General features: G+C 53.6%; 1 protein-coding gene and 1 long non-coding RNA gene across 10 annotated transcripts in view; one reads left to right on the plus strand and one right to left on the minus strand.

The window, feature by feature from the left end:
• Positions 1–2,206, minus strand: part of FAM120B (family with sequence similarity 120 member B) — an 85,857-nt gene extending 83,651 nt beyond the window's left edge. For 2 of the 9 annotated variants that reach the window (XR_014311706.1, XM_082730421.1), the window contains exon 1: positions 2,088–2,172. The gene's annotated coding sequence lies outside the window, so the exon portion shown is untranslated. Of the gene's footprint in view, positions 1–2,087 lie in introns of all 9 variants that reach the window. The other 7 variants (XM_082730419.1, XM_082730423.1, XM_082730422.1 and 4 more) reach the window with 7 other exon arrangements.
• Positions 2,207–2,431: 225 nt separating this feature from the next.
• Positions 2,432–8,252, plus strand: LOC309864720. Its single transcript, XR_014311714.1, has 3 exons — positions 2,432–2,525; positions 7,180–7,281; positions 7,514–8,252. It is a non-coding gene; the product is annotated as an uncharacterized lncRNA (long non-coding RNA).
• The last annotated feature ends 2,182 nt before the right edge of the window (positions 8,253–10,434 follow it).

Raw genomic sequence — 10,434 nt, forward strand, 5'->3', positions numbered from 1 at the left:
ATGATTTACCTCCCAGTTTGGTAGATTTTGAACTACTACTACAAAATCCTTTAATAATATCATATTTTATATAAATAACTTAAACCTTAAGTAACATGTTTTTAGTCTCCGAAAATTTTTCCAACAGAACACCTTACAGACATCTAAAAGCAAATGAGAATAAAGTTATTTATGCTAGCTATAAAGCTTTATAAAAACAACTGATAGCACCAGGACTGCCTCATCTTCAATCCAAGGAAAGCAAGCACACAGTGAATTCCTGATTTGCCAACAGCTCCAGCTTCTATAATGATAAGAGCTGCCTGTAAGACCTCGATTAGCTGGACGTTTCCCTTTTACGGTTAACCTCTTCTTGAAAGAGGCGGGCACCCAGCAGTGAGGTCCGCCAGTACCGGCACTGGCGCCAGATGCACCCAGCTGGGTCTCCGGCATCTCCTCCCAGAGCAAACTAAAGCCAGGCTACAGCAGGGGTCGGGGCCTCTGCACTGGGTCCTCTCCTCCGCCCAAGCCTCAGTAAGGAGCACACACAGCACCGGACCCCAGGGCAGCAGGAGGAGCTAAGGGCTAGTTTCATAAGGGTTCAAGTGCAGGGCGTGCAATCTACACAAACGGGATCCAGCGTCTTAGAAAAGACTAAATTGTCAACAGGAGACCCCTGAGGCCTTTCCCGGTGCCTTGGAAGGGGCTCATGAGAGGGCACCGGACGCCTGATCCTCATTAGCTTTACAGTAAGTCCACCTCGTCACCGACAGCCTGAGTCAGGCTCAGCGACGGGGCAGAACCTCCGCATACGGAAAAGCACAGGTGCCCTCGAGGTCACCGCCGGCCGTCTGGTCCGTCTAACAGAGGAGAAACCCGAGGCCAGGAGGGATCCCGGGTCTCCGCAGGTCTGGACGGCCGCCCGGCCGGGAATGACAGCAAGGAAGGCGGCGGTGAGGTGGAGGAGGAGCGTGGACGGAAGGTGAGCGGGCCGGGGCGGGGTGCAGCCGGGGTCGCGTCGGTGCTTTCCGCAGACACAACTCGCCGGGGGGCAGAAGGGGCGTTCCGAGGCGCCAGGGACCGCGGGCCGGGCCGGGCGGGGAGGAAGCGGCCACACACAGCGCGGGCGAGGCTGTGCGGGTCACAGAGACGGTCGCCACACGGGGCGGGCCCCCGAGCGGAGGCAGCGGTCAGGCCGCGAGAAAACCGGAGGAGGCCACGGCAGGAGCCCGGGCTGCCGCTGCGCACCGCACGGCACCGGGAACGGACAGGAGCCGAGGTCGCAGACCTGCTCCCCGGCTTCCCTCGGAATCAGCCCAGCATCTGGGCGCCAATCCCGGGACCACAGGCTCCTGCCTTCCCCGCCGAACCGCTCTGCACGGCCGTCCTCGGGTTCTCGGCCCCAGGACGTCTCCCTGCGGGCGGCGGCGGCCTCTTCGCCCGGCGCAGGACACTCCCCCACGGCCGCCGGGCGGCCCTCCGCGGCCCCCTCGCCCCGAACTCCCCAGGGCTTCCCGCCAGGCCCTCTCGGAGCGCGCGTGCCTCCCCCACCTCCCCGGGCGCGCGCGCACACGGTCCCCGCGGTCCCCCTCGGAGGAGCGGCCCCCGGCCCGGCTTCCAGCGCCAAGGCCTCCTGCGCGAACGCGTCCCGCACAGACACTCCCCGGGCCGCCCGCGCGGCCGCCCGCCCGCCTTCGCCCCTGCAAGGGCCCCACGGCCGCGGGCAGGGCACCGCAGCTCTGCGCCGCGGGCGCGCGGGTCGGAGGGCGCCCCGGGGACGACACCGCAGGGCGCGCCCGGAGCCGGCGCCCATCCCTGCGGGGAGAGGAGGGTCGGCGGGCGCCGAAGAGGAGGAAGCAAGGGGCAGAGCCGCAGGGCCGGGCGGCCGGGACGGGCGGTGCCGGCGACGGAGACGGCCGGGGGGGCCGAGGGGCGGCGAGCGCCCCGGTGTCCGGCGCGGGGCTGCGGGCGGGCGGGGCCGCTGGGGGCTCGGACCCGGGGGCCCCGCGACGCGGAACCGCGGAGCCGCAGAACCGCGAGCGCAGCGAGCCGAGCCCGACAGGCCGCGAGCGGCCCGGACGGCGCTGGCCCCGCAGGCCCGGCCCTACCTAGAGATGCGCCCGCACAGCCAGGGACGCGCCCGCGCCGCCCTCGGCCCAGCCGCTGCCAGCCGCGCACTTCCGCTTCCGCTCCGAGCGCTTCCGCCCCGAGCGCTTCCGCTCGCGAGACGGCCCCGCGCCGGGGGTGGGGGTGGGGGTGGGGGTGGGGGCGGGGCCTGCGAGGCCCGGCCCCGGGGCGCCGCGGGAATGAGCTGCGCAGGCGCCAAGCCCGTTGCCTCGGAAACCGCGCGGTGCTCCGTGCTCGCGCCGCGCGCTCCCTCCGCCGCGCGTGGGCGTCGGCGGCGCAGCCTCTTTCCGCTCCCGGGCGGGTTGGCCTGCGGACGCGTGGGGACCGACGGTGACCCCGAGCCCCGGGGGAGCGCCGCGGCCGTCCCGGGGCGGCTGGGGGCGGGCGGCGTCCCGCGGAACCTTCCCGAAGTCCGGCCGGTGCGGAGCGAGGACCCTCCGCGCGCAGGCTCCGGATCCTGGGGCTTCAGACGCTGCGGGCGGGCAGCGAGCGACCCCCGCTCCGGCCGTGCGCGTCCCCGCGGGGGGACGGGGGGGCCGCTGAGAACGGGCGCGGGGCGGGGGGACGGGGCGGGGGACCGGGGCGCGGGGCGGGGGGACGGGGCGGGCTTCTCTGTCCCCTCCGCCGCCTCAGCGGCGAGGTCGGGGCAGTGCCGGGGCTTCCCGAAGCGGGCAGAGCGCTCGGCCACCGCGAGCCCTCCGGGCCCTGCGGCCGCCTGTCGGCCTGGCCGTGACGGTGGCGCGGACGGTCATTGCCCCGAGTCCCCGTGGCTCCGCGGGCGGGTTTTCCAGTCTGGAGCGCGCGAGAGTTGGGGGGAGGAGCAAGGGCAGGTGCGGGGCTCTGCAGAAATTTCGGGGACCGATGCAGTCCTGCCGGAGTGGCGGCAGGTGAAGCTGCACGGTGAGCCCACCACCGGGTCAGGCAGTGCCTCCAGCGCGTGTCACGGATTTTGGACCCCGCTCCTAAGCCACCGTGTGTCCACTTTACTTCTGAAACTGCTTTACGACCCGCGACGTGCACGTCCTGCGCCTGGCGTGCACCCGGCATCTGAGGATCAGATGCAATCAGGCAGTCCAGATCGCAGCCACTGCCCATTCCTCCCGCTGAAATGAGTAAGCGGAGAAGCAGACTCCTGACTGAGCAGGGAGCCCGATGCAAGGGTTAATCCCAGGACCCTGAGATCATGACCTGAGCCGGAGGCAGAGGCTCAACCCACTGAGCCACCCAGGCGCCCCTGTTTCAGTTTTGAAAACTGAAATCCCTCTGCCCAAGGCCCCATCAGTCCCAGGGAAACTGGGACAGTTGGGCACCGTAAGAAAGAGCTGCTCTGGGAGAGGCACACTGGGAGCCAGGCTGGTCCAGGGACCCGTGGAGACAAGTGTCCATTACTCCTTTTCTGAGAGTCACAGGCTCCAGTGGGTTGGTGGACAGACTCAGTTACAAAAGTTATATCCACATACAATGGGCAGAATAGTCCTGGAAGGGTTCACAAGGGGGTGGTTTCCCCACCTGAGAGCCTGGGGTGGTGGGGCTCAGGGAAGGAAGGGACTTCACTCCTCTCTTTTGAATCTGGCAGCCAAGTGTGATGGCAGAAGAATCGCCTTTAAACCAATCTGATTTATTTTTAAGTAAATTACTGACAAGTCAAATTGTTAATACCAGTTTATTTAAGCTGCATCTCAGAATCTGTCCACACAGCATACCTCAGTAGGCTTTGTAAGCCCCAGGGAGTAACAACCTTCAGTGGAAGGAAAATGACCAAATACTGTTCTCTTCAATGTCTCTTGCAAAGCACTTGACAGATCAGGCACTCAAAAAACATTGCCAAGCTGAAATGGCAGCACACACATACGTGTTAAAAGTTTTGGGAAGGAATCTCTCCACTCAGCCTAACGGGCTCTTCTTTCCTGTTGACTTTTTTTTTTTTTTTTTTTTTTTTTTTTTTTGAGTAAAGTCACCGGTGCTCAGCACCTACTACTGATTGGGTACCACAGCAAGAAGGATGTGAAACGGTCTCTGATCTTAAGGAGCACACACTGAGGCAGGGAAGAAAGACTGACATACGTTAAATATTAGGAAACAAGTGAAACCGTGTAAAATCTGTAACATTGGATGAAGAAGGGAGCAAGGGGCTAACGTGTGAACTGAGTCTGGAAGGAAGTGGGATCTCAGAAGTGGAAGAGGAGGGTTTCGCATGCAGGAGAACCTAGGAAACAAGCGGAGCCGGACTTGAGGTGGTGCAAGGGGCCAGCAGGGACACCACTCACAGTCTGTGCAGAGCCAGACTGAGGAGGCAGAGGGCACAGGTCAAACAAAAGCCCTCTCTGACTGCTTGGGTGAGTCCCACCACTTGGCAGTCTTCTCTACCTCCTGGAGCTTCCAATAGGCATCTCTGCCTCCCTCTTAAATATACACACATGACCAAGGATCAACAGACAGTTGAGGAAGACAGAAAAAAAGGAGAAAACGAACTAGGAAAAAGAAAAATATTAAAAACGTTTTTTGCAGTCTCTGAAAGTAATATATCCATGAGAGAAATAGAGAGGGGTATATAAAAGAACATTCCAAAAATAAGAGCTCTTGAAAATTATGCAAGAAATGATAAGTCCAAGAAGTGTTTACATTTAAAATGTAAACCTGATGATATCTCTCAGATATTAGAACAAAAAGAATAAGAGATGGAGAAAGATAAAGCATAAGAAAATTGAAAGATTAAAGTTTGACATGTGAAAAATAGGAATTACAAGAAAGAGAACAGAGGTAATGAAGAGGAAATTACTCAAGAAGTAATTCAGGAAAACTTCCCAGACTTAAGAGACGTGTTCTCAGATTGAAAGGATTGCCAGTAGAGTTACAGTAGGGAGGGGTTGGAGGATGGGGTAACTGGGGGACGGGCATTCAGGAGGGCAGCTGCGGTGATGAGCACTGGGTGTTATACCCAACTGATGAATCACTGACCACTAATCAAAAACTAAGGATGTACTATATGTTGGCTAGTTGAACGTAATTAATTATTAAAATTAAAAATTTTAATTAAAAATTTAAATTTAGGGGCGCCAGGGTGGGTCAGAGGGTCGGGCCTCTGCCTTCTGCTCAGGTCATGGTCTCAGGGTCCTAGGATCGAGCCCTGCATCCGGCTCTCTGCTTGGCAGGGAGCTTGCTTCCCCTTCTCTCTGCCTACCTATGATCTCTCTCTCTCTGTGTCAAATAAATAAATAAAAATCTTTAAAAAATAAAAAAATTTAAACTTTAAAAATTAAAACTAAAAAAAAAGAAAGAAAAGAGTTGCCAAATACCCAGCACAACGAATCTGAAATTATCCACAGTAAGGCACATCACAAAATTTCAGGACACCAGGGATAAAGAAAAGATCTTTAAACATTTCCATAGGGAAAAATAAAAAGTCACATTTGAAGTTTTGGCAATCTGAAGAGCATGGGAATTCTCAGTCGAATCCCAGGAAGCTGAAATTCAATGGAGATTTAACTTCAAAATTCTGAAGAATATAATTCTAACATGGAATTCTATTCTCAATCAAAATATTAGTTAAGTTTGAGAGAATAAAGAAATATTGAGGTATGGAGCTCAAAAATATTATCTAACAAATACTTTATTCGGAAACCTGCTGAAGGTTTCCAAAGGTCTCCAAAATGAGTCAAGAGAGAGGAATATTTGGGACTTGGGTAGCAGGGAATCCAAGTGAAGAGAAAAGAGGGGAGTCCTAGCAAAAGACCATTTGAATTGGAGCAGGAGGCCCCACAGGGACATTGTTCCAGGAGGGTGAGCCCCAGGGAATACCAGGTGTGTCTGAATATTTTAAAAGATCTTTCGGAGTTAGTGATGGCAAGCAATAGGTCCATAGAAAAGTCAACAAGCAAATCAGGCAATTGCTGAATCCAGTAAACAGAAAAATCTGTACAAAAAAGAAAATGTAATCACAGCATATGCCTCAGCTATAATTACATAGTTTTAATAAGGTAAAGAAGGAATGGTCATCTAATATAAATGATGTTATAATCAATTTTTGAAAAAATGGGAGGTGAACTTCTGTGTGTTCATAAAAGTTTGTGTGTTGGAAATCTGGTAGAAGAACTACTCTTCCTCTGCTAGAGCTGGGGAGTCCGTGGACAATAAACCCAAGTGAGAACGGAAGACACAGCGTTAAGAGACTCTTTTTTAAGAAATGTAAGAGCAGGAGCGCCTGGGTGGCTCAGTCTGTTAGGCATCTGCCTTCAGCTCAGGTCCTGCCCCCGGGGTCCTGGGATTCTCTCTCTCCCTCTCCCGCCCCCCAAAGAGGAAGGAGAGGGAGGGGGAGCGTGGAGTGGGGAGGGGGAGAAAAGAGAAGAAACGAAGGAGACAGCAGTTTCAGGGAGAATCTAAAAATGGGATGGGGGATTTAAGAGAAGAAAAATAGGAAAGGGAAGAAGAAAAACAACCTGTCAGTTGAAAGTAGAGAGAGGGGAATTAGGGAGAGTGAAATGTTGAAGAGGAAGACTTCACGTCAACTGTGAGAGCGAAACACGCGGGAGATGACTCTGGCAAGGGCAGGATTAGGGCAGGTTTCTCTGGGTAATAAATAGCCTTCAAAATTTATTCAGAGTCAGTTTTAATTTTATTTGAATGCTGAACTGAGTTTCTTTGAATGCAGCAATCACGTGGGTTGATGTGTTTTTTAAAAATTTTTATTTATTTGAGAGAGCGAGAAAGAGAAAGCACTAGAGAGAGAGCAAGCACAGTGGGGTCAGAGGGAGAGGAAGAAGCAGGTTCCCCACCCCCCCAGCAGGAAGCCTGGCATGGGGCTTGATCCCAGGGCTCCAGGATCATGACCCAAGCTGAAGGCAGACGTCCAACTGACTGAGTCACCTAGGTGCCCCGGATTGATGTGGTTTTATTTGAATAATAATTCACCATCCAAAAATTGGGAAAGAAAAAAAGCCCCACCATAACAATATACTGACTTCTAAATATTACCAAAGTGTTTTCTTGCTGGTGAAAATGGCGTACAGAAAGACAGTGTACGTCTTCCTCTCCTGGTCGTCATTATGCTAACTTGGGAATTCTGGGTCCCAGCAGCTTTCACGCAGCCGTGGAAGGGAGCCCACCGAACACTTGGGCCAGCAGTCTGAGAGCACCGGAGCAGAAACATGGGGGGCGTCTTGTGCCTGGACAATGAGGGTGAGCCAAAAATTAACTACCACCCAAACTGCTCTGCCTCTTCATTCTCTTTGGTGATGTGCCTTCCTTCGGGCTGTGGGTGCTGTGTGGCTGTGGGTGTTAGGGTTTCCTGTTACTTGCTGCTGGGCACCCTGCTTCGGCTTCTGCCCACGAAAGGGTGATTCCTACAGAACTTGTCCTTCCACTTTAAACCTAGAAAACTAGACAAAATATATGAAATTACTATTTTGAGCCAGTAGAAACAGGAAGTGGAGGATGGAGATGCCTGAAAAAAGGAAAACAAGCCTGGTGACTGCCGTGACTTTCTGCCCAAGTCAGCAAAGACCATCGGTGAGACGAAAGCCTGGTTCCTTGGTATCAATGAAACTGATGAACCATCAGCCACAGTGACCACAATGAGAAGAAGACAGAGATCACTCACACTCACGATGGAAGACGGAACCACAGATTTTACTTACACTGAATGGTTAAAAGCAGACGATTCGAGCAACTTTAGATGAGGTGGACAAATTCGTTGAACCAAAGAAATAACCGAGGCTGACCAAAGAAGAATAGAAAATCTGAGGGGCGCCCAGATGGCGCAGTTGGTTGAGCGTCTGCCTTTGGCGCAGATCATGATCCCCAGGTCTCAGGATGGAGCCCCACTCAGTGGGGAGCCTGTTTGTCCCTCTCCTGCTCCACCTGCTCATGCACTTTCTCTCTCTCTGTCAAATGAATATGATCTTTAAAAAAAAAAATTCTAAGTAACCCTATATTTATTAAGCCATATATTTATTTGTTAAACTGAATTTCCAGGTAAAAACCTTCCAACAAAGAAAACTCCAGGGGCGCCTGGGGGGCTCAGTGGGTTAGGCCTCTGCCCTCGGCTCAGGTCATGATCCCAGGGTCCTGGGACGGAGCCCTGCTTCGGGCTCTCTGCTCAGCGGGGAGCCTGCTTCCCTCTCTCTCTCTGCCTGCCTCTGCCTGCTTGTGATCTCTGTCAAATAAATAAATAAATTCTTTTAAAAAATAAAAAAGAAAGAAAACTCCAGACCCGTGTAGCCTCACTGGTGAATTATATCAAACATTTAGGGAAAACATATTAATCCTATACAAACTCTTTCCGAAAATAGAAGACGTCTCTGTTCATTGTGTAATGCACGTAAGTGGCAGAAAGCAGGTCTAACTTGACTTTGGACTTCCAGCCCCTAAGACAGGTGGGTTCATGAATGAGTAAATGAGTAAATGCATGTGCTTTGGGCAAGTGGGTCTGACCATGGCCCCAGCTTTGAACAGTCATTTCCGTAAGCCAGTCTCGGTTTTTCCACTTGCCTTCACTGCGGTTGGCTCTGTGGTGGCCTGTGACTGGTTCTAGCCACTGAGAAATGAAGGTGGTGGTGGGTCATTCATAACACACTCACACTGGACCCTTAACACCCTGAAAACAGCTACATTTCTCACCTCGATTAATTAATTAATGTAAATAACAGTTCCACCTACCGTTAAAAGAAAGCAAAAGTTTATTACTATTCCTAAAAAATCCAGACTTAGCAGTCTTGCCCCTCCATACCTACCAGCAGCGACCAGCACCTGAAGCACTTTGCAGTCATTAGTTATTAGTGATAATGACTGATGAACAGCCACCGCCCTGTTCCTGTTTTCCTAAAAGAAGATAGTATTTTGAAAGAAATCCTTGATGGAGTGCCAGTGCTGTCCCCGTTCTGTTTCCTGGAAGGTGGCACAGGGGAGGGACTAAAACTTTAATGGCATGGAGGGAGGAAACCGAAAAGCAAGGACTGCAGCTCAAGAAAGCATGAGATGACATTCTGAGACTAAGAAATGTACTGATTTGAAGGTGAAAAGACATTTGCCTAAACTTGTCCCGTTTTTTTTCTTTTTTCTCCTCCGATACTTAGGCTGTTTATTGGGGTCCCTTTCTCTCCAGCCCATTTGCTGGAGTAGGGCTCTGCAAAGCCGGTCTCCTAGCAGCCGAGTGCAGAAGGCCCATTCGTATCACAATGGACTGAAGGAAAGAAAGAGCCTGGTCTGTTTAAACTGCCTCTGTCTTCATTCACAGCCTGAGGTCCGTTGGCATTGTGACACCCACAATAGCACTAAAGGACTCATTGTGGCCGAAAACAAATCAAAACAGAATAAGGGTGCTAAGATAAAAGAGTCATGCCACAAAATTGCTTAAAAAACCCAAGTCTTACATCTGAGATTTATGTTACCTCTTGGCTGTGTGGCCTGTTGGCCAGTGTTTAGAACAACCGCTGGAGTTTAATAAACAAAAAGATAATTGGGGACTTCATGTACATTTTTAAGGGCGCTTCCACAGAAAGGGTGGGCATGCTGGGTTGGGTTGGAAGCTGTTTAATAATTATCATTCTTTGTTTGCACAACATTTGGGGAGCCACACTCCGCACTTTGTGCTTATTTTCCTTCTGATAAACATGCCGGAGCTATGCCCATTGGCCCAACAGTGGCCCCCACACAGTCGCTCCCAGCCCCCGCCCACCCCTGCCCGGACCGACCTCAGATGTTGCGAGAACCCACGCCCAGTTCAGCAACAGGTGGAAGGTTGAATAGCTTCACACGTTTTTCGGGAGAGGGGGTGGGGAAAAGGGGAAAAAGGCAGGCTTCTGGGAGCCGATTTAGGGATTAGATCAGATGTTATTGCTAGTGAAAAATTAAACAGCCCGGTGCTCTGGGGAGTGCAGATTAATATATTTAGTGACTGCGCGCACAAAGGCTGCTCATTGTGGCCACGTCTGAATGCCTGTGAATAGGATGGAACATATGCGGCCTGTCACCGCAGGTGCCCACATCTGTTCTTCCCCGGGCAGATGCTCACAGAAAAGGGGAGGTGGGGAGGCCAGGGAAGGACAGCGTGCTCGAAGGCTTCGCCTCGCGCAGGGCTCCCGGGCCGCGGCCCCGGGCTGCGCGGTCCGGCGGGGACCCTCCGTGGGGAGCGCAAGGGCTGCGCCACGTTTCCGGGCGACTCCCTTTTAGAGCCTTGGGGCGCGGGGCCGAAGCCCCCGCGCGCCCCCGCCCCCACGGGCCGCGTGATTGACGGGCCGCCCCAGGGACAAGGCGACAGGTGCCGGAGACCTCCCTGGGCGGGGCGCGTCCCGGGAGAGTAAGGCCTGGGGAAAGGCCCGGCCGAAAGGCGCC

The sequence above is a fragment of the Mustela nivalis genome, assembly GCF_964662115.1.
Source record: "Mustela nivalis genome assembly, chromosome: 5".
Taxonomy (NCBI): Eukaryota; Metazoa; Chordata; class Mammalia; order Carnivora; family Mustelidae; genus Mustela; species Mustela nivalis.